The 23,183-nt window shown below is 47.7% G+C and overlaps 1 protein-coding gene across 3 annotated transcripts in view; it reads right to left on the bottom strand.

Annotated features, from left to right (window-relative positions):
- Positions 1–23,183, bottom strand: part of APBA2 (amyloid beta precursor protein binding family A member 2) — a 176,597-nt gene that overhangs the window by 89,997 nt on the left and 63,417 nt on the right. For all 3 annotated transcript variants that reach the window (XM_031440458.2, XM_031440457.2, XM_031440460.2), the window contains exon 3: positions 8,422–8,475. The gene's annotated coding sequence lies outside the window, so the exon portion shown is untranslated. The remainder of the gene's footprint in view (positions 1–8,421; positions 8,476–23,183) is intronic.

The raw sequence follows: 23,183 nt of genomic DNA, 5'->3' as shown, positions 1-23,183 counted from the left end.
CCCCCTCTCCTGTCGCCATGGACCACCCCCTCTCCTGGACCCGCACACAGCTCTCCCCATTCAGGGTCTCACCTCCGGCCCTCCTCCATCCCTACCAGCCTCTACTCTGGCCTCATCGTCTCTCCCCAGCGGCCTCCCCTCCATGCCTGCCTTCCACACTCATCTATGGTGTCAGCCTTCCAGTGAAAATCTGTCAGGGGGTCTGCATGTCCATCTAAACAGGACCATCTGGCCTCTGCTACCTCATCCTCTTGCCTCTCCATCAGGCCAGGTCACCGATTGACTCCCCAGACCCTGCCTCCTGTCTCCACGCTTCGGTCATATACATGCTTCCATCTGCCGACAATGCCCTCCCTCCCTCCCTCTCTCTCCCAGAGATGTATCCTCGCCCTTCGAAATGATAGGTCCAGCCTCACTTCCTCCTGCACAACCTACTACACTGATGGGTCACCTCTCCCCAGGGTCAGTTCTTTTCAAAAAAAATTTTTTAAATTGAATTATGGCTGATTTACAACGTTGTGTTAATTTCTGGCATACAGTATAGTGATTCAGTTATATATGTATTTCTTTTCATATTCTTTTTCATTATAGGTTATTACAAGCTATTAAATATTCTTCCCTGTGCTATAGAGTAGGACCTTGTTGTTTATTTTATATATAGTAGTGTGTATCTATTAATCCCAAACTCCTAATTTATCCCTTCTCGCCCCTTTCCTCTTTCGGTAACCATAAGTTTGTTTTCTATGTGTGCCTGCCCAGCGTCCATCCTTAACCCCCCTGAACACTCAGGGTGTCTAGCCACCACACTCGACACTTCCCCAAGTGGCTGATCATCAAAGTGGAGGTTGGGGGCTCCCTTTGAAACCTCCTGTAAAGACATTGTTGGCAGCAGGGGAGTGGTACCCTCTCCCTGAAGTCCCAGATCTGACCCCTGAGTCCAGGACACAGTCAATGACACAGCCTTCCTGGTAAATCGGAGTGTCTGCCCCAAAGTGGGCAGGGGCAGGAGCAGAGGGGGCACTTCCAAGTACTACCTTTCACCATGACAGCCCCCCCCGCCCCCAATTTTTCCCTGCAGAGGTGTAAACTGATTGAAGGAGATTAAGTGACTTGCCCAAGATTAGTCTGTGGCCACCACTGACTGGATAAGAACAAAACTCTTTGCAGTATAATCTGTCCCAAAAGAGGAGACCCCAGCACTGTCTCTTGGGAAGACTTCAGGAATGTCTCCAGAAACATGCTGCTCATCAACCAGTCCCAGTCCGAGCTAGGGTATAAGAACTGTTTTGACTTCAATTAGCATCTCCTGGTGTATCTAGAAGCACATGTGGTAAAAATAAGTTTGGAGAATGACATGTTAAACAGAATTAAATGAGTTGCTTTCTTGCAGGACTTCTCAAGGCCTTTAACAGGACGCTATGGGACTCCGAGAAGGGGCAGGACAGTGTGTCCCAGCCTGATCTGAACGCGCCCTATTATTTTCAGGAACATCTCCTGTGGGACTCCACAGAACATGCACGGTTTGAGAATACCAGTGAACAGACTCACGGAATTAATTAGAACTGAATCTCATTAATTAGATCTGAATATCATTAATAAAAAATTACATACAGAAATGACTAACCTCCTTTAATTTAATCACACTAATTATGTTGGGCTCAACCTAGTAGCAGCTCAGAGTGCTATTTTTCTTAACACATTTTTCATCTTTTAAAAAAGGTGTAGATGAATTTTTCCTCTCCTAATGTGCAACTTGAAAAAAACAAGTTGGTGTCAGAGCAGACATTTTCCAGTATTTGAATACATATACACAGGCACACACACAGACATACACACACACATACACACACACCCCAAGTTGGAAAGCAAATCCAAACGGCCAGCTCTGTGCCCTCTCTCTTCCTGCTCCAGGGAAGGAAATTGATGATAATGGGGAGCTATTAGGTGCTCTGCCCTCCCCACCCATGATGCAGTGCCTTCCCATGATCACCCCTGAAGTCACAAGTCTCCAGTTTACAGATGAGGAAAATGAGCCTCTGAAAGTATAAGAAGATTTTTGGATCTTAAAGATCGCAGACTTCCCAAGCATGTATGATACATGAGGTGCTGGACCAGACACTGGGAAGGATGTGGAACAGGCAGGTATCCAAGTCTACAGAGCAATCAGCGGTCAGGCAGGAAAGCACAGACAGGCTTAAATGTGGCTGGAGTGTCTAGCTAAGACCCCACCAACAAAGGGGAGCCCATGAGCCCTGTCTGTCAAGATAGATAAAAGCCTATAGAAGAGGGAACAGCCACACAGAGCTAGAAAGAGCAGATGCTGTGTAGACGCTACTGTTGAAGGAAGACCCAGACCAACATGCAAAGCTCAGCTCACTCTGCCAAGACATGGACATCACCCATGTGTCCAATAGCCAGATGAACACATAGGGACAATGTGGTCTACGCATATGCTGAAATATTACTCAGCGCTTACAAAGGAGGAGACCCTACCATCTGCAACAGCATGGATGGATCTGGAAGACATTATGCTATGTGAGATAAGCCAGTCACAGAAGGAAGATGCTTGTGTGATTCGTCTGACACGGGCATCTACAATAGTCAGTGGTACAGAAGTAGATGCTGAAACGGCGGTTGCCAGGGGCTGAGGGAGGGCAGATGAGGAGTTGTCCTTCAAGGGATACAAAGTTTCAGTTATGCAAGATGCATACGTTCTAGAGACCTACCAATACAACCTAGCACCCATAGTTAACCACGAGGAATACTACGCACTTAACACATTTTTTAAAGAAGGTAGATTTCACGTTAAGTGTTTTCACTATAAAACAAACAAAGAAAAAACAAAGGGACAGGAGAAAACTTCTGGACGTGTTGGGTCTGCTCATTCCCTGAATCGTGGTGATGGTTCCACAGGTGTACCCACCTGTTCAAGTGTATCAAGTTGCATGCATTAACAACATGCACTGTTTTGGTAGACCAGTTATATGCCAATAAAGCCGAAGGAAAACAGAAGTTCTAACCATTTCGATGAAGAGGGCAACGCAGAATGGTCTGTACAGCAGTGAGCCTAGGAAGCCAGTGATTACAGCGACTGAGAGGGTGAGCTAATAAAAAGGAACAAAAGAGCCTTGCCCGAGGGACCAAGGACACAAGGGCAGGGAGGGTGTGTGGGCAGATGCTGAGGTGTTTCACAGAACCTCTTCTTCTCCCAACTTATCAAACACACAGAAGCAAGTGGAGAGGATGATGTAACAAACCTCCACAAATACACCGTTCAGGTTTTACAACGGTATCACCCCTACCCCCTCTTCTTCGTAGTATTGGCCCGTTTTTTTCAACTGTGTTGTTTTTTCTTATTGATCTGAAAGAATTCTTTATTCAGACAGAATACTAATCCCTCCCGGCAAACGCATCACAGATATTTATTCTAGGAGGCAATCTGCTTTAAATGTTATCTAGTGTCCCTTCGCTTAAAGAAGGTGCTGGTCACAGAACTAGAACAAATCATAATAAAATTTATATGGAACCACAAAAGACCTAGAATTGCCAAAGCATTACTGAAGAGAAAGAAACAGGCTGGATGAATAACTCTCCCAGACTTCAGACAATACTATAGAGCTACAGTCATCAAGACAGCATGGTATTGGTACAAAAACAGACATATGGACCAATGGAACAGAATAGAGAGCCCAGAAATGAACCCACAAACTTTTGGTCAACTAATCTTCGACAAAGGAAGCAAGAATATACAATGGAATAAAGCAAATGGTGTTTGGAGAACTGGACAGCAGCATGTAAAGCAATGAAGCTAGAACACCCCCTTACACCATACACAAAAATAAACTCAAAATGGATCAAAGACTTAAACATAAGACAAGATACAATAAACCTCCTAGAAGAAAATATAGGCAAAACATTATCTGACATACATCTCAAAAATGTTCTCCTAGGGCAGTCTACCCAAGCAATAGAAATAAAAGCAAGAATAAACAAATGGGACCTAATTAAACTTACAAGCTTCTGCACAGCAAAGGAAATCATAAGTAAAACAAAATGACAACCTACAAAACGGGAGAAAATTTTTGCAAATGATGAAACCGACAAAGGCTTGATCTTCAGAACATATAAGCAGCTCATATGACATTATAAGAAAAAAACCAAACAACCCAATCCAAAAATGGGCAGAAAACCTAAACAAGCAATTCTTCAAGGAAGAAATACAAATGATCAATAGGCACATGAAAAAATGTTCAATATCACTAATTATCAGAGAAATGCAAATCAAAACTACAATGAGGTATCACCTCACACCAGCCAGAATGGCTATCATTCAAAAGTCCACAAATGACAAATGCTGGAGAGGCTGTGGAGAAAAGGGAACCCTCCTACACTGCTGGTGGGAATGCAGTTTGGTGCAGCCACTGTGGAAAACAGTATGGAGATTCCTCCAAAGACTAGGAATAGACTTACCATATGATGCAGGAATCCCACTCCTGGGCATATATTCAGAAGGAACCCTACTTCAAAATGACACCTGCACCCCAATGTTCATAGCAGCACTATTTACAATAGCCAAGACATGGAAACAGCCTAAGTGTCCATCAACAGATGACTGGGTGAAGAAGTTGTGGTATATTTATACAATGGAATACTATTCAGCCATAAAAATGACAACATAACACCATTTGCAGCAACATGGATGTTCCTGGAGAATGTCATTCTAAGTGAAGTAAGCCAGAAAGAGAAAGAAAATACCATATTAGATCACTCATATTTGGAATCTAAAAAGAAAAAAAATGAACATAAATACAAAACAGAAATAGACTTGTAGACATAGAATACAAACTTGTGGTTGCCAAGGGGGCAGGGGGTGGGAAGGGACAGACTGGGATTTCAAAATTTGTAGATACTGACAAGCATATGCAGAATAGATAAACAAGATTATACTGTGTAGCACAGGGAAATATATACAAGATCTTGTGGTAGCTCACAGCAAAAAAACAAAGTGGCAATGAATATATGTATGTTCATGCATAATTGAAAAATTTTGCTCTGCTCTGGAATTTGACACAACATTGTAAAATGACTATAACTCAATAAAAAAAAAAAGAAGGTGCTGGTATTAATGTTCAACTAACCAGCCTTTTATGATGGGTCCATGCTCATGTGCGTGGGTCTTGCCTTTTCCCGCCTTGAGGGCACATGGAAAATCTCTTCTATGGATTTTAACATCTTGCTCATCATTTTGACCTTGAATTCTATCGGCATTTACTCATGTGTATGTGGTGAGGTAGGGATCTCATCTGATCTTTTCCCATGTGGACAACCACCTGTCCTGCATCATTTCCCACTTGGTCAGCAACACGTCTGCCATCTCCTGGGTTCCTGGACACATGGGAGTTTGTTACAGGGTGTCCCACTGGTCCCATTCAGTCTCTCCCTACTCAGACATCACAAATCTTAATTGCAGCTCCCCGTCAGGAAACTGCCCACCCCTCTCCTATGCCAGCTTTCCCTTCACTCCACGTTGTGTTTTCTTCCAATGCCTGGTATCTGGGAACTTCTCTGCTTCTCTTAGGATCTTATATTTTAGGAACATCCTTGGCCAGTTTGACATGCATTTTTCTGTCTTTGAACTTGGCCAAGGGCATGCTAACACCCTACTAGGCAGCCATTTTCACCAACACGACATCTTCTAACTTGACGTATTTTTCTGGGCCTTGACCATAATTTAAATACAGCTTCTTAATCCCTCCCACGTTGCCTCAGGATAATCACTGGAATTTATATAATTCTGATTCATGCATTTCACAGATCAAGGGCCTGTAGAACAGAGATATCATAGGAGTAGGGAGGCCTAGGATTTCATTCTCCCAGTGAGGGGATAAAGAAATAGGACTCAGCTCCAGACCTAAACTGTGGAAACATATTCACAGAGTTATCCTGGGAAAAGACAGCGGACACACTCTGAGCGTGAGTATTCTGAAGTTACAGAAAGGCTTGTTTGCAGCAGAAAAACAAACAAACCCAGGTCTCTTCCCTCCCAAGTTCATCTTACAGAGATTCATTCTTGCATCACTGACATTTTAAAAATATCCATTTCAGTGCCAATTTTCTGTCACAGAAGAAATATGCTTTTCTGCAGGGAAGAAAACCCTGATGAGTATATTCACTTAAACGACGGGCCCATTACACCGCAGATGGGTGAGCACGGCTGGCAAGGGCCCTCAGCCTCTTGTCAGCTGCAATTGATTTTAATGCTCTAATGGCATTTCGGGATACATAAAAATTCACTAGGTCTTTTCTGGGCTCAGAAGAAGGAGATACCTTCTACCGTAGAGGCACAAACAGAACTGCCCCATAGTTCCATCAGAATGCCATGACAATTCCAGTTTCCTTAAGAAAATCTTCAAGAAGCCAGTTCCATGGTGGACAGTCCCTGGAAGGTGGATGGAGTTGGGTGGCTTGGGCTCCCAGCAGGTCAGAATTTCACTGTAATCGGTGAGACTGCTTCCCCATCAGCAACGCCTCCCTTCACCAGCTGCCCTTACAGCCAACAATCCAAAGCACTTCCCTTTCCAGAAACCCCCCAAACTTCTTTACCATTTTCACAAAGGATGGGTCGACCCATCTACTGCATTTAAGGCTGTTTATGACTAAACAGAGAGTCAAATGGGATAGAAAAGGTCCTGTTGGGGGCACAAAAGTGAATTCACAACCTTTAAAGACTGACAACTTTAAGGTTGTCAAAGGTCAAAAAAATACTCATCTATTCTTATGCCCAAAACCCATGAAAAATCAGGCCACTTCTGTGAAGTTACCCACTCCATTTCCTTGGAGGGAGCTGACTGTTCTACATCTTCTAGGTGCCTTATGAATGTACTTCACCCCAACACCCACAAAGCCACTGTGGAATCCACCCAGGACAGTTGTGACAAGAACGTCCCCCAATGTGATGTGAGGGAATTTGCACCCAAGCAAAGCACAGTGAGTAACAGCAGCTACCTAGATGCTGGGTTAACAAGTAAGATAAGTGCAGTTACCCTGCTTTACAAAACGGTGGTCTCCCAGCAGCTCCAAGCAGCAAGGCCTGTGTTCTGCTGTCCCAGAGGCCAAACAATGGTTCTGAACCATGTCTTGACCCTCCAGTATCTCATCTCCACTGGTGGTCATCTTCATCCTCAGAATTGGCACAGAGCTTCCCCACTGGGAATGCACCTCTCCTTTGGGAGTCCCAAAGCCACCCTACCTATGACACCTTGGACAGATGCCCAGCATTGCCCATCCGACTGGCAGATACTCCCTCCCTTGAATGCATAAGGACCCACGGAATCCACCAGATGCTCAGACGTGCTCTGGGCATCACGCTCACCACACCCGGCTCAGCTTCCTCACTACTGACGACATTCTCTTTTTCAAACTTACCCCAACCCACACACCAGCTCCCCTACTAGCAAGAGTCTGGTGTCTTTCAAAGCATCTTCAGCCCAGAACCCATCTCCTCCAAACTTCCCCTGTACCAGTCGCTCGGCTGGCACCTGGGCTACGCACCTGTGCAAATCTGCTCCCTTAGGTCCTTTGGGCCAAGAGCAAGCCAAGTGCCAACCGTGGGTCTGCGGGATGAGGGCCACCATACAGCTTCACCCATGGGGCCACCACCCCTCATTCCTGGTCACCTTAGGAGCACTCTTTTTAACCAGAGTAAGCGTCTTCCAATTGGAATCCTAATATTTCAAAATGGTAGACTTCCAGCAGACTAGTCACAGACAAAGGTTCGATGGAGAAAGGTTTCAAATGGGATCTACTGCTGCTGGTGTGTAGCTGCTTTCAATATAAATAGGAATCTAAGTAGAGGAGAGGATAGCTCAGAGGTAGAGCTGGTGCTTAGCATGCAGGAAGTCCTGGGTTCAATTCCCAGCACCTCTGTTAAATAATAAATAAGTAAATATACAAATAAATTTCAGAAGTAAAAATAAACCTAATTACCCCCTCCAAAAAAACCAATAAATAAATAAATAGGAATCTAAGTAGGAGTTACCCAAGTAAAGGAATCCATGAGGACTGTGGTTTACAGAAGCACGGAGTATAATGAGGGGCGGGGCATGCGCACTTTGGGAGGGGAACGGGGCCGGGGAGAGGGGACGGGGCGGGGGAGGGGAGGGGCGATTCCAGGCAACAGAAACGCCCCCCAGTGGTTCCAGTGCTCATCGGCCCCTTGGCTGTGACTCAGACCCCAGCTTCAGACCCCATGTGCTCAGGTTAGTACTGATTATACGTAAGTAACACAGCTGCCCAGGAGTAAAAACTAGGACAACTGCCCAGTCCCACGCCGAGGGCAACGTCCCTCCAGTAAAACGGCCCCGTGTCACACAGGTCAGAAGCAAAACGTCATGCCACGCGAGATGCCCTCCTCTTCCTTACCGAAAAAGAGCGGTTTGGTGATGTCCTGGAAAACCTCCCAGTGATGAAATCTTTCTGGAATAAAACCGAAGAAAAGAGAAAATTACTTTGGTTTCAGAAATGATCCGGGGCGCTCACATAGAGAGAGCTCTTGCAAGCACAGAAATTTAAATGAGCGCAAGGCTTTGAATACCTGTCACAGCAAGCCGATTGTAGTTCTAATGAGATGATCAGAAATTACCCGACACAAGTAATTAAAACGTGTCTTTAGTCTTGCATCACGTGGTGACCGCCTTAACATCACAGTTGGGCAAATAAAGCGAGGAGAGGCTATCGGCATTTCAATAAACCCCTGAAAGTCCTCATGAATATGTATTTCCCCACAACAAAGCCTGACCCACTAGCAGGCAGAACCAGTATTTGGGGACACTTTCCGAAGAGGTGGGTGTGTGTGTGGGGGGGAATGAGGAGAGATTAAAGGAAAGAGAGAGGAGGCAGGCCACCTGGCATCTTCTCTGCCGGGCTTCCCAGTCCACACCTCCTCCCGGGGCATCATGGTTTCGGAAACAGAACAGAAAAGAGGCCATCAAGTTTCACCCTCCTCTTGAACAGAGGACGTTTTGCAGATACAAAACTGGGGAGAAAGGAAGGCCCTCAGATTCAAGGGCACCAGGAGGGCAAGGCCCCCCGGGCTGGATCAGCAACTCAAGGTCGGGCAGATGATGACCGGGATGGGGAGCCTGGGGTGGGACAAGAGGACGGGGATGTGCTGGCCTGAAACATCCATCCAGATCCCTTTCCGCCCTCCATTTTGGCTGAAGACAGAAGCAGTTATAAGGGAATTTCTCGGCTCCTTTCAAAACCACAGCAATGGCTTCCTCCCGGGAGCAGAAGGGCTGGGAGCGCTTCCTGAACAGCTGTGCTGCTGCGGAGTCTCCCCTTCAATCTGGTCCCGGGGTTTGAAGTCACAGGGGATGATGTCATTCTTTGGGGATGACAATAGAAATTTAAATTAGTGCAAGGCTTTAAATACCTACCACAGTGAACCCACTGTAGTTCTACGAGATGAACCAATTGGCACCAGCAGATAAGCTTCTACCTGGTCACAAAGGTCCACTCTGGACTCCGTGTTGTCACTTTCCTAAGGAAGCCCGACAGTGGTTCTCATCCCCCTGGACAGACGTTGCTAGCAGTGGGTTTTAATTTGGGAATTTGGGGGCAACACAAAACAGGCACAGTGCAGATGCCTCCGGATCAGACAAAGGACAATGATGGTCAGTCCCCAGGAAGGTTGAAGATGTGTCCGTTCTGAGCAGCCCACACAGCGTCACCTGCTTGCGTCTACTCAGGGGGGCCTGAGGTTGGCAGAGCTGTTCCATTTCCGTCCCAGGGTAGCTGCTTCTGCTGCCTTTCACGTCCCTTCCCAGCATCGACCTCCACGTCACCACGTGTAAAATGTGCAACGGCCTTAAAGGAGGGTGGGAAGGTGAAATCCCACAAAACCCTCTCGAACACCAGCTGGGGCCATGTCCTTCCTGCCTCCAAACCCGACCATCTGAGCAACTGGCTCCCCAGAGAAGTGATTTGCAGGTTAGTGCGTGTCCTAAATGTCACGTCCAGCAGCAAGGACCCTTCCCTGGGAGCCATGAGCTGGGGCCTCAATTCCTCGCTCTGTCACATGCTTGCTCTGTGACCTCAAGCAGTTCAGCCCGGAAGGTCTCTGTCAACCTGAGCATCCCCCACCCCAGCTCTGGCCAGTCGTGACCAAGGAGGATGGAGGGAAGGGGCCAGAAGCCTCAGTCTTCCAGCCCAGACAGGTTGGAGTTCTCCACACACATTCTTCCCCTTGAGACAGGAGGGAAGGGGGCAGGGCACAGCCATTCAAGGAACGACACAGCCATTAGCACCAAGATGGCAGAGAATTCAACTCCCAGTAGACCTTAAGGCCCAAGATGGCAGGAGATTTGACTTCCAATAGACCTTGTGCTTCATTATATGTTCATTGTAATATTAACATGGTAAATGGCACACCTACAGGCTCCATGACAGCTCCCAGGCTGATCATACATGGTTAAAAAGTGGGTGGCAGCCCAATTCCTGGGAATCCCAGCCCCTTCCCCAAAGTAGTTAGAATAATCCTCCCACTTGTTAGCATATGAAGTTACCCAGCCCATAAAAACTAGCAGCTCTGCGCCTCGTGGCCGCTCTCCCCTCTGAGTGAGATGACCAGCACTCTGTCTATGGAGTGTGCCTACTTTCACTTTAAACTAAACACCCAACCCCCATATCTCATGGCCTTTCTCTCGCCTTCTGAGACAGCCTGCACTCTGTCTATAGAGTATGTACCTCTCTGAGTAAATCTACTTTTATTCAACTGTGGCTCACTCTTGAATTCTTTCCTGTGTGAAGCCAAGAATCCACACTTGGCAGGGTGCATCCCAGAGACTCAACTGAGACCTGGGACATGGCCATCCTCTTGCCCCACATTTTCCTGTATCACCCCTCCCATCCTGGGCCCCCAGCCACCCCTGCCCTGAACACCATGGGCCCGTGGAGGAGCCCATCCACCCAGAAGTCCAGCATCTCCAGGACCAGCCACACTCGGAGGAGGCAGCCACCATTCTCCCTCTGTTGCCCTTGGTCTGCAAGTCTCTTGAAAGGACAGTCTCATCCCCCTGTAGCCAGAGCACTCCCACTGGCTCCACGCGGGCTCCCAACAAAGGCAGGGAATCATCAAAGCAGTCTGGGATGACAGCAGGCCCCTAGCCCCTTACATAACACTCTTCCAGAAATGGAAACGGCCTGCATCTCAACTCCATTTAGAATCGGTTTTTAAGTGTCTATTTATAGGCACCCCTTGTGGATGGCGGGGACTCAGGGCCCTGGGCTCCCGTCCACCACGATTCATTAGCATTCTTTTCATGTGCGTCTTCTCTCATTTCCCCAGCAGCATTTCAACTCAGCAGCAAGGTCACCTACCGCTTGGACCCAGCACCACTTTTCATTTTCTCTAAAGAAAAATACGAATTTGTTCTTCCCTGCAGAGAGGCACTCTCCCACCCTCCCGGGGCCTCGGGCTGGCACTGGCTACAGTGGGCTTGTGTTCCTTTGATGACCTTCGTCCAAACAGAGGGTTCATCCTATTTTTTTTTCCTTTTCTTTTTTTTAAATTGAAGTATACTTGATTTACAATGTCGGGTTAGTTTCTGATGTACAGCACAGTGATTCTGTCTTTTTAAGCTTTCTCCATCCCCTTTAGATTGTTATAGAAATATATACACACTTTTTCACATTCTTTTTCATTATAGGCTATTACAGGGTATTGAATATAGCTCCCTGTGCTGTACAGTAGGACTTTGTTGTTTATCTATTTTATATACAGTAGTTAGCATCTGCTAATCCCAAATTCCTAATTTATCCCCACCCCCTACTACAGTTCATCTTAAAGACAAGTCCAACAAAGTCGCAAGTGTGGAGATCCAGGAAGACCTTGGGGGTCAGCTGTTGCCTCCTTGACTCCGTGTCCACCCACCACCTGGCCAGGCACCCCCAGGCGGCCCACACCGGTCCAGCAGCCAGGACGAACCCGGAGATTCAAACACAGAGTGGAACATTCAGGCTCTCCCCAGCTGTGGATGGCCCAGCCCATTCCTTCTTGTGCCACACACGTGTCCTCGTTCCCTTCCGACCCACTCTGGATGCAGGAGGGACCCTCTCAGTCCTTTGTGACTGGAGGGAAATCCAAGAGCCGGCTCTTCCAGGGATTGACAAGCATGCCTGCAATAACCCCCTCATCCTGCTCAACCTCCAGCTGGAAATGCAGTACACATGTACCCCCACGATGCTAAAACACTCCACTTTCCAACTTAGTGGCCCATTTCACAGATTGGTCTTATTTTAGGGTATCATCCAGTAGCCCAACTTCCCTGGTGAAACAGGAAATACAGAGTCATAGGAGCCCAGAAGGTTCTGCAGAGGCACTTTCTGTCCATGTGCTGACGTCGGGCTTCTCCAGGGTCCAGAGCCCCCAGCCCCGGGAATCCACCCGGAGAGAAAGACAGGCCCTTGCCCCAGGGCTGGAGCCACAGCAGGATTCAGGCACAGGGGAAAACACTTCCAGCAAAAAGCCCTTCCGCTGCCTGACTTCAAGCCCCACGAGGTTCGGTTCCCTTATGAATTCGGTTGCTGGGGAGTCGGCACTGGGTTTCAGGATTAATTTTTTCACAAGACGCCACTTCCACTGCCATCGGAGGGTCTCCGTTACTTTCCACGCACGTTTCTGGCAGTAAATTGGATCTCGGCTCAAACATAGCCTTTGAAATGCCAGGTTTCCAGATGCTCGGGAGGTAAACAGATATTCTAAATCGCATTTTGAGTGGATGGTTCATCAATTTGCTGAAGAAGGGGGTCAGCTGCCTTTGAAATTCTGGCCGGGGAATCGGTTGGGGGGTCCCAGATCCAGAAAGACCCTCAAGGCCCAGCGGCAGACCTGGTGGTTGGGGGAGGGGCCGGAGAGAGGAAGCCACTGAGGCCGGGAGAAGGGCCACGGCCAGTGACAGGCCAGCTCATGGGAACCCTCACCCAGACTGGGAGATTCTGGCACTGGAGCACAGGCAGGAGCTGGGCTGGTGGCAGTGGGCATCAGAACCAATCTTCATAAGCCCTTTCCCGCAAAGTTCAGGTTTCATGGACTCCAAGACCTGGGAGGGCCCCTGGGAGGGCACCTGGGAGTAAGGGGCAGGGGCTGGAGGTCACACGTCCAGGGCAGAGGCGGGAAGTCTGCATGGAGATGGGTAGACTGATCTCCCGGAGGCCGGCACAGCAGAATCACCAACCCACTGTCTGAAATCGAATTTTTTCTTCCAGGTGATCTGAGAACTCTGGTTGCATTTCCTCGAGTTAAATGGCAACCCTGTGCTTTGTAAGGGGCTGGGCCCTGGGCACACAGGTGTGGGGATGTCTGGGATGCTGTGATGTCGAACAAGTGGAATTTGATGAGCACCTTACAAAGGTGCATTGAAGGCGGACCATCAGCGCAGCACCGCCAGTTCATGTGTGGCTCCTCCTGGTACCAGGCTGGTGGCTGCAGCCAGCACTGAAAGTCAGGTCTTTGTGGGACTCTCAGCACCTTTGCATGAAGGAAAGCTTGGAATGGGAGTTCACATTTGCCCAGGTGGACTCGGGGCTTACCTACACTGGGCTGTCTCAAGGAAGCGATGGTCAGTTGGCAGAGGTCAACCTCTGGCAGGTAAGCTGCTGCTCAAGGTGGCTTCCTGGGACCTGGCCCCGCCACTCAGCCAAGCTGCCCAAGGTGGGATGCAGTGAGATGTGCCCTCGGGTGTGGCTGGAATCCCAGGATGGAATTGGGGGGGGCGGTGAATGCTCCCCCATGTTGGGATATATGTTGTTTATTGTGGCACAGGGGTAGGGGCAGGAGGTCTGCTGCTTCCTCAGGGACAAACGGGCAAAGCAGGGTCATCACACAGCAGAGAGAGGACTGGGGCCCCAGGACACCATGCCAAGAACTGGCCATAGATCAGTCACCGTGGGGAAACAGGGGCTGACCTCAGACGGGAGCTCCTGGTCCCCGGAGCCAGATGGACAAGGAAGACGCAGCCCATGTTATGGGGACGAGGGCTGAGGGCTGGGGGACAGTGATGATCCAGTTGGGATGCCCCAGCTTGAGGGCTGCTTATAAGTCAAAAGCTTAAATTTGAAACAACTGAGCCCCCAAGCTAGCTTCAAAGTCAAGTCTCCACATGCTAGTAACTCTGTTTATAGACACCAGCCTGGATTCTTCTTCTCCTTGTGGGCAAGAAGCTGGATCTTTAGCCAAGAAAAAGCTCAAACCTTAAGATTCTCATTTGTGCAACTGTTTGGGGGACAAACTGGACTTACACTTCCTCTCCCAAGTTTCAAAAACAATTGTTTTGACTGAGAAGGTGGCTTCTAAACATGATCTGCAAATATTTAATTAAGAATAACACATAAATTGCTACTGTTAAAATGGTCCAAAACCTCCATTCTTTTTGGAGGATAATTAGGTTTATTTATTTTTCAAATGGAGGTACTGGGGATTGAACCCAGGACCTCGTGCATGCTAAGCAGGCACTCTACCTCTGAGCTATACCATCCCCCCCCCCCAAAAAAAAAAAAAAACCCTTCCATTCTTGGAAGTTCATCTTTCCAAGTCTGGAAGTGAGGGGCCACAGGGGATGTGTAACATTTGCCACTAGATTCCTCACTTCCTGCCCCGGATTCCCATACAGAGACTCTTCATATGCAATCAGTTTACTGAGTAGGGACCGTTCTGCCGAAGGGGTCTCTCTGTTTTCCTTCTGTGGGGCCCAAGAGGCCTCCCAAAGGCAGAGTTTACAATAGAGAGGTGGTATAGTTCATCCGTTTCAAAGCCCAGAAATTTGCTATAAACCCAAACTGGTTCTAATATTCAGCAACTTTACCTAATTGTTTTCTGTGTTTGCTTTTCTGTAAAATCCTCTGAGGTTCTACTCAGTAAACCCAAGAACTCCTGACTGCAGTATTGAGCTAATTTATTAACGTTGAGGTTCAATCAACTAAAGGTGTTCTGACCCAATTGGACCTCCATCCTGGATAAACTTGTTCTTGAGCAGCAGACCGTGTTTCGGGGACAGAAGCCCAGCTCCCTGTGCTCTTGGTGGCAGGGTGTTGACACTGCGACACTGACGTATTTCTCCAGTGATTCTCGAAATTAAATCATCTTTAAAATTTTTTTTAATTGAGATACTGAGGAGTGAACCTAGGATCTCGTGCATGCTAAGTATCCACTCTACCACTGAGCTACATCCTCCCTTGATGTTAAACCATCTTGTGTTCTGGACTTCCTGCCTGGCTTTGAGGTATAAAGAAGTGGAGCTTCAGGCCAGGGCGAGGGGAAAGGAGGGTCTGCAAGGGGGTCTGCACAGACAGACCCTCAGGAGTGAAGCGCAGGGTTGAGACCAACCCTCGGCGCCCGGCTTTGCCTGCTTCTCCTCGTTAGGACTTTCCCCTTAGCAAGCGAGGTTTTTGTTTTTGTTGCATGGAGGCTGCTGCCTTCCAATCCCTTCATCGTCTCCTGGGACTTCGTTTTCTATTCAGGCAGCTTGGGGATGCTGAAGGGAGGGTCATCCAGGTGGCTGGGAGCCAGAGAGAACTGTCTGCCAATCTCGTCAAACGAGGACACGGCGCTAGGGAGAGCACGCCTGCGGTCTGATGGGACCATGCAGGGCCAGCGCAACACGGTTTACTTAGTCCGTCCTGTGCCTATCATGACCCAGAGGCGATGCATCCTCCCAGCACCACCGTGAGGGGGTGACGATGCCCATCACACCCATCTTACAGATGCCCAAACTGAGGCACAGAAAAGGTATCAGGGCCATGCGGGGAGTTTGGTTTTTTAAAAAATAAAAACTCTCTTTAATCAAGGCTTTTAACATGGAACCGATTTCTTGAATAAAATGGAAAGTTTCCGATACATTGAAACATAAATCACCATACACACAGCAGCTAGGGCTGGGATGTAATTCTGCCAGTTGGCCCCAGAGTCCATGCTCTTGCCTTCTACATTATGTTGGTAGGAAGAAATGGAGAAAGACATTTATCATACATAAGCCAAATGAAGGCGCATTAAGAAATCGATAAGAAAACCAAAAAATGAGCAAAGGGTATGAACCACGAATTCACAGAATATTAAATGTGTGAAATAAATATATATATAAGTTTCATATAGACATATGAAAAGATATTCAACCTCACTGGCAGGCAGAGAAATGCAAATGAAGACCCCTGATAGATTCCACTTTCCCCACCAGATGGACAAAAACTAAAAACATCTGACAAGACCAAGTGTTGTCAAGGAAGCGGAGAAGGGGGACTGCCCATCAGGAGACCCACTTTGGAAACCAAGTGAGCTGCTTTTAGGAAACTTGAAGACGCTTGCACTCTCGCCTGTCACAATTCCAATCTTGGCTAAATATCCCAGACAAATTTGGCTTGTGGTCACACAGAGACACACTGAGTATTCCTAACAGCCTCGTCTGTAACAGCAAGAAACCGGAAACCATCTAAGCATCCACCAGTGGAGAACAGACACCAGCACGTGCCTATGAGGAAACGTCGCGTCACACAGCAGTGAAAAAGTAGGAACTACAGCTGCGCATTTTCACAGGGCTGAATCTCACAGACACAAGGTGAAGCAAAAGAAAGGCAAGCTACAGAAAAAGCACACAATTTGGTATCATTTACAGCATGAGTAAAGATGGGCAAAAATAATAGACAGAGGTACGCTTACAAATGTAGGAAGTTTAAACATCACACTTGGACAATAGTTACTTCTGTGTGGGGGACAAGGAGATGCAGTCAGGGAAGGGCTCTAGCTGCACTGGGAATTGTGATGGTTTAAAACATCTCTCCTCAGCCAGCCAGGACCCAGTTCAGACACAAGCTCAAAGGGTGTGATGTCCCCAGACTTCCCTGCTGTGGCCACCTCGAGCTCATCCCTGTGGAGAGCTGGGGCGGCAGGCAGCCCTGCTATGGAGCTATCTGGGCACAGAGTTGGATGGCACCAGAGATGGGAGGAAGGCAGTGAGGTAATGCGGTGTCTCAGTCCAAGATCTGACATCAATCCCACCTCCGTGCCTATGAGCTGTGGCCACAACCATCCCCCATCACCCGGAACTTCAGGCTCCGCATCAGAAACAGAGAAGACCCGCAGGACCTAGAGCTCCCTCAGGCCCTCCACAGCTTTCAGGATAATGGTCGACTTTCCTCCTTGGAGAAAATCAAGGCTGAGGGGCCAAGTCAGGGGCCTGAGGGAGCATTCTGGCTCTGGACTCAGTAGCTCTGTGACCTATGACGTTTCCTTAGCTGTGAAATGGGGACAATAGTAACCTTCTGTAAACTGGTATCATGGGATCGCCCATGTGGCTTCACTGCGGCGCCACCAGATACTAAGGGAAATTCATGTGTCTCTTGTTAGAAAGTCAGCCGAGCCCTGCTGCCCTGCAGCCACCCCAACCCGAGCACTCATTGCCCCCAGAAGTGCCTTTTGCCACCCTCTGTGAGCCCCTCAGCTGGGGGGACCTCAGACCCAGGTCCCTAATGATGGCACCTGGCACAAAGCAAGGGTTCTTCTCCCCGATTCCAGGATCCCCTAGCTTGTCCCCTGCGTACCCCCAGCAGCCAAACCCCAGTCACTGGGAGCTTACCCAGGAGGGTCCAGATGCCCTCCTGGGATGCTGCATTTTCAGAGAGGAAGTTCATTAGTCCAGAGGGAGGCGAGTTCTTGCGGTAGGCAGGTCAAGGGTCTCCCAGCACCACTTACACCTCAGCAGGACCCTGGCCCACTGGTGGTGGAACCAATGAGTGGCCTGGGTGGTTTGGGTCACAAAGTCCCATTAAACCACTCTGAAATCCTTTCCCACACATCCCCTGGACCCACACCCTCCCGAATCATGAGTGTCCAGGAGAAGACAGGATTCTGTCTTGGGAGTCACTGGTTGGGAGGCACCTCCACCTGGTGGGTGAACGGGCTCAGCTGAGCAGAGCTGTCTGCAGACCAGGACCCTCTAGCCCATCCTGGGAGTGATGTGGTGGCTCTCTCACATGCTGATAGTTGGGGGGGGGGTCCAAGATGACACCCCTCCTGGAGGCCACCTAGTCAATGGACCACATAACCTGGGGGCTTCCACATCCCACCCCAGCCGCTAGGAGAAAAGTCAAAGTCGAGTTTGGGTTGTTTTTTTTTTTTTAAAGTATCCTAGAAGAGACTGTAGAAAATAATGTATTGGCAAAAACTGAAAAGAAAGAAAAATGCCATGTGAGGCCCCCGCAAAGTGCATCTTAGCACAGGACCCTGGCAGCAGGATTCATGTCAACACTAAAACCCATCACTCCCCACACATGTGCCACCAAGACCCAGCCTCTCATCTGGAAAATAAAGGCAAGGAAATGAATTTCACTTTCAAGACAGGGGTCTGCTCAGGCAAGTGTCACCTGCATACCCCTCCCCACACAGGGCCAGAACACACACAGGGAGATGTGGCAGGGTCAAAATTGTTTGCAGAAGTGTTAACACCAGCCAAACCTCCGGCTTCTGACGGTAATCCAAGCCCAGCAAAAGGGGAAAGTGCTGTCTCTGCAGGGTCTTCTCTCCGGGGAATCCCACAGCCGGCTTGCAAAGCAGGGACATGGGCAGGCAACATAAAATGACTCCCAGTTTCACCAAAGGCCCCTCCACCCCTGATACACCTGTGACCTTGTATGTGCTAGGACCTTCATCCATGTGCAAGGCTGCCTGATGTATTTCATGATCGTTTTCATTTTCACACAGAGATGACTATAACCTGGAGTCATCACTGAAGCCGGGCAATGACTGAGGTCTCTAACCCCGAGTCTACAGAGCAGGCTGGGCGCCAGCCCCTCAGGCAGGCATGCAATGCTCCCAGGAAGCAGCTCTCAATACATCATCAGTGTGTCCTTGAGGTGGTCCTGGCTGTCAAAGGCCTCTTTCCAGTCTGGCTTTATCATGATAAGCTGCTGTTTTGTTTTGTTTTGTTTGGGTTCATCTTTATCCATTTATTTTCCTGTGACTAGACTTTAAATAAGACATGGGTACTCTGAGGACCAAATATAAACCCTGTATTGCCAAAGCAGAAATATACACAATCAGAATATTCTTACTAAAACGGTCTTAGGATGAAGTTGACATAATAGAAGAGAAGGCTGAGAGAAGGAAACTGAACCCATGATAGCAAGGTCGAGCTACTAGATCAAGCCTGGCCTGAAACCATCCACCGACACTGTTCACTTACACAAGAAAAGTTTACGTCACTGTGGGATGGGTTTTCTGTTACCTCAAGTGTCTTCATAAGTGAGGAAACTGAGGCCCAGGGAGGTAACAGGACTTTGCCAGCCCAGAGAGCAACAGAATGAAAGCTCAGTTATGTTGCATTGAGTCCTGCCTTGGGTCAAAATACTGGGCTGTGCTCGCTGTGGTTTACACAAAATCCTTAACCCTTTACAAGCATGGAGGCAGGTCCACCATTCAAGCCTTACACAATCAAAATCTAGCAGAAATTAGATTGAACTCAAGCCAATCTTAACTTACTTCTCCAAAATCAACAGGACAAGCCTAAATGGTCAGTTGGGAGTCTACCAACCGTGTAGGCGAAAAGGCACAATTTATAGCCAACATTTCTGCACCACCTCCCACTCTCCGAAAGACAGCTTTGACCCTGGTTCACGTATGAGTGCTTACAGAAAAGCTCCGGGCAGCTTTCTGACAGAAATGTACTCTCTCTCTTTTTTTTATTTGACTTTTTAAAAATTGAAGTACAGTTGAAATGTTCTCTTATTTAGACTCATAAGTAGGCACTGCTCTGGTGACCAGCCAGCTACCATGTTGGCTTGCTCCTCCCCTCCCCTCCCCTTCTCCCTCCCCCCTCCCCTCTCTCTGTCCTTCCTTCCTCCCTTCCCACCCTCCATTCCTCCCTCTTTCTTTTCCTTCCTTTCTTCCTTCCCTTCTCTCTCTCTTTCTTCCTTCCTTTCTTTCTTTCACTGACTGATATAAACACCCAAAGAAGGATCAGCAAAATCAATTTTGGACCTCTCTGTCTGCCTGTCTTACACCTGAAGATCTAGTATCCAGAGGTAGGTGACTTGCTCAGAGTCATAGCTAAGGCCACACCTCCAGGGTCAGAGGGCCCCAGGTCCGCTTCACCCTGAACTGAGCCTCCGTCCAAGAGACTGCACCAGGGAGAACACCATCTGCTCACACTGGCCTGGGGACACCGTCAAGTCCAGGCTCTCCCCGGGACCTGGGTGATGTCAGGGATACATGGCTACCCAGCTGCCCATGTCCCCCATAGGCCTCAACAGAGCAGCGTCTACACCAAGGAGGCCACACTTGGGACCTGCGCAGTGATGGGCGTGGGGGAGGCCACCTGCAGGAGGGTTTTCTGCTCCACAACTGCCCAACAGAAAGAGCCCACCTGCAGCAATGCTGAAGGTTCCAGAAACCCACAAGAGTCCCACGGACCTTGGGGAGCTGTGTCCAAGTCCCTGTCCTCCATCCGTCTGGCCTCCATCACGCCTGCTGTCTGTCTCAAACCTCCCCCAACCCGGTCTGCCCCTGCTCTCCAAGGGCCCGTCCATGTGTCCAGACTGGCAGGTGGGGCCAGGCCCACCTCTGGCTGCATCGCTGCCCACCCCGTCACCCAAGCCTACCCCTCCCCTGGAAGAAAGAATGAGAGAGGTCAACTCTAGCCAAACTCACTTATAAACACAGATGCAAAAGTCCCAAATAAAACACTAGCCAAGTGAACCCAGCCACGTCTAAGCCAACACACCATGATGAAGTGTGGGTTTATCCCCGGAACGTCAAGTCGGCATAATACTAGAACCACTATTCATCAGTGCCCTGTCATCTCATTAACAGATGCCTCATTGATGTGGGAAAACGACTTCATAACGTTCAACAAGCAGCTGTAACTAAAGGGAGGGGGACTTAGAGCGAATGAGGGCCAGAGGGGATGCTTCACAAGCAGTGAGCATTTCACGCAAGCCCACAGCAAGCTCCGTACTGAATGGGAGACCATTAGCCCCCCACAGGAAGGAACAAGACAAGAATTCGCAGCATCACTGCTTCTGCCAGACACTGTCTTGTCACTCCTAACTACAGAGAGAAGAAAACAAAAAGAAATCAAAGGATGAGGATTGGTGTGGATGGAATCCTACTGACATTATTTGCAGGGGATGCGCTGTCCACAGAGAAAATCCCAAAGACTACAAACAACTGGGCAAGACTGCTGGACAGCAGATCAACACACAGACCTCAACACTCACAAAAGGTCATTTCCAGAGAGACATGTCCTGGACAGTGGCCAAAAATAGATACCTAGGATTCAAGCTAGTATAAAAAAGACAAGACCTTTACAGAAAAATTCCACCACTTTGTTGAAAGACATAAAGGAAGACCTATTAAAGGCCTGGGATTGAACCCAGGACCTCACGCGTGCTAAGCACACACTCTACCACTGAGCTACAGCCCTACTCAAATTTTAATTTACGTTTCTCTTCCATGAGAGGTTGAACACCTTTTCATACACTTAAAAGACCATCTGCATTTATTTCTCCATAAATTAGCTGTTCACAACTTTCTGCCATTTTCTACTGGGTTTTTGGTTTTTTCCTTTTCATTTTCATTAACTTCATATTTTAGGGAAATGAAATTTGTGATTTCTGTTGCAATTAATTTTTCCTTATTTGGTTTTTTTTTTCACTTTGCTTATGGTGTTTTCTCCTTTATTATAAAAGTTTTTTTTTTAACTAATGCAGTTGAGTTTGTCAATCTTTTCTTATGTTGCTTTTGGGTTCTTAATCATAATTCTTCCCACCTGCAGATTATAAAAGAATTTATCTGTGTTTTCTTCCAGTACTTGTGGTAACTACCTATCTATCTAGAGCCATTCGAACTACTAGTATATAATAAAAGATGTCAATTAAATTTTTTCTTTTTCCAAATGACCATAGTGAGAGCAGAGTGACAAATCAGAGTAGAAAATTCATGAATCAGAACAGAGAAAAACAACAGAACAAACATACGAAATGCTGATTCTTAGGGAAAAAACCAGGTAGGCAAGCCACTATCTAACCTCATTATGAGAGAGAGAGAACACACAAAGACACAAAATAAGAAATAATGCTACTAGGGAAATAACCAATAAAACAGCACATTAAAAAAATCATTAGAAGCCACTTTTTACATTGCTGTGCTAATAAATGTGCACCAGGATTTTTAAAAGGGTACTTTTCTAGGAAAACGTAATTACCCAAACTGACCTCAGTAGACACATAAAGACATACAAACCAATTTCCATTGAAACAAATAGAAACATCTTCAAATGTATATAACATCACAGGAGAGTTCTATCAAATCTTCAAAGAATGCATAGTATCAATGCTACTTAAATTATTCTAGAGCATAGAAAAAGATGGAAACATCAAGGTTATTTAATAAAAGAAGTCGACATACCAGTCTCCCTTAGTAATAATGATGTAGAATTCCTAAATAAAATGTTAGTAGAGAGAACCTTTTAAAAAATGGTCTTGGGAGAACTGGGTGGCTGAATTGGGAACAATCCAGCCTTCATCCTGTGTTTCTCCTTAACTCTCACACTGCAGACACAATCACACGTCTGACACCAAGTGTGTGGGGTGTTCTCACACCAAGCAATTCTGCGCAACACCAGCTGGGTGTCCTATAATTTAATTCAATTATGATAGTGTCTTCCTGGCATCGGATTCCCCAGGTTAAGGGCTCAGTCCCACAAGGCTGTCCCCACACACTTCAGACACCAATCACAAGTCCAAGTTGTCATCTGTGCTTCTGGCTGATTGGCTGTAAATCTGAGGTTCCCGTGATCCCCTTCTTGGGTTCAATTAATTTACTTGAGTAGCTCACAGAACTCATGGAAACACTTAATTACATTCACCATTGTATCAAAGGTCATGATAAAGGGTACAGATAAATAGCCAGATGAGACACATCGAGTGAGGTCTGGAGATGGGGGAGGTGGGTGATCCCGAGGTCAGGAGCTTCCATCCTTATGGAGTGGGGGAGCATCACCTTTCTAGTACATGGCTGTGTTCACCCACCTGGAAGCTCTCCGAACCCCATAACTCTGAGATTTTTACAAAGGCTTTGTCATGTAGGTGTGATTATCAACTCCATTTCCAGCCCCATTCTCTTCTCAAGAGAATAGAGG

The sequence above is a fragment of the Camelus dromedarius genome, chromosome 29 (genome assembly GCF_036321535.1).
Source record: "Camelus dromedarius isolate mCamDro1 chromosome 29, mCamDro1.pat, whole genome shotgun sequence".
Taxonomy (NCBI): Eukaryota; Metazoa; Chordata; class Mammalia; order Artiodactyla; family Camelidae; genus Camelus; species Camelus dromedarius.
The sequence above is the reverse complement of the archived record's forward strand: the minus strand, read 5'-3'. Positions and strand labels throughout refer to the sequence as shown.